The following is a 334-nucleotide window of genomic DNA, read 5'->3' as shown; positions in this document are numbered from 1 at the left end:
CTTCTCTTCGTTTTTTTTTCTTCTTTTCTCTTCGTTCTTCTTTTCTCTTCGTTCTTTTTCTTTTCTCTTCGTTCTTCTTTGGATCCCAACCGTTGCTTCGAATTCCTTCCTTGTTCTTCTCCGAAATTGGGGATTTCATACCAAAAAATTCATTTCGCCTGGTTCACTGTCGAAGTTAGGGACTGTAAATCAGTTGGGGTTTCGTTGTCGTTAGTGTTGGTTCACTGTCGCCGTCGGGCAATAGAAGAATTGAGGATTTTTGAGGCGAAAGTGACTAGCATTGTACAGGTTTGCTCCAACTTCCAAATTCCAATTTTCAATGTTAGGGTTTTAC

This window comes from Capsella rubella, unplaced genomic scaffold (genome assembly GCF_000375325.1).
Source record: "Capsella rubella cultivar Monte Gargano unplaced genomic scaffold, Caprub1_0 scaffold_402, whole genome shotgun sequence".
NCBI classification, from domain to species: Eukaryota; Viridiplantae; Streptophyta; class Magnoliopsida; order Brassicales; family Brassicaceae; genus Capsella; species Capsella rubella.
Note: the sequence above shows the minus strand (reverse complement) of the source record.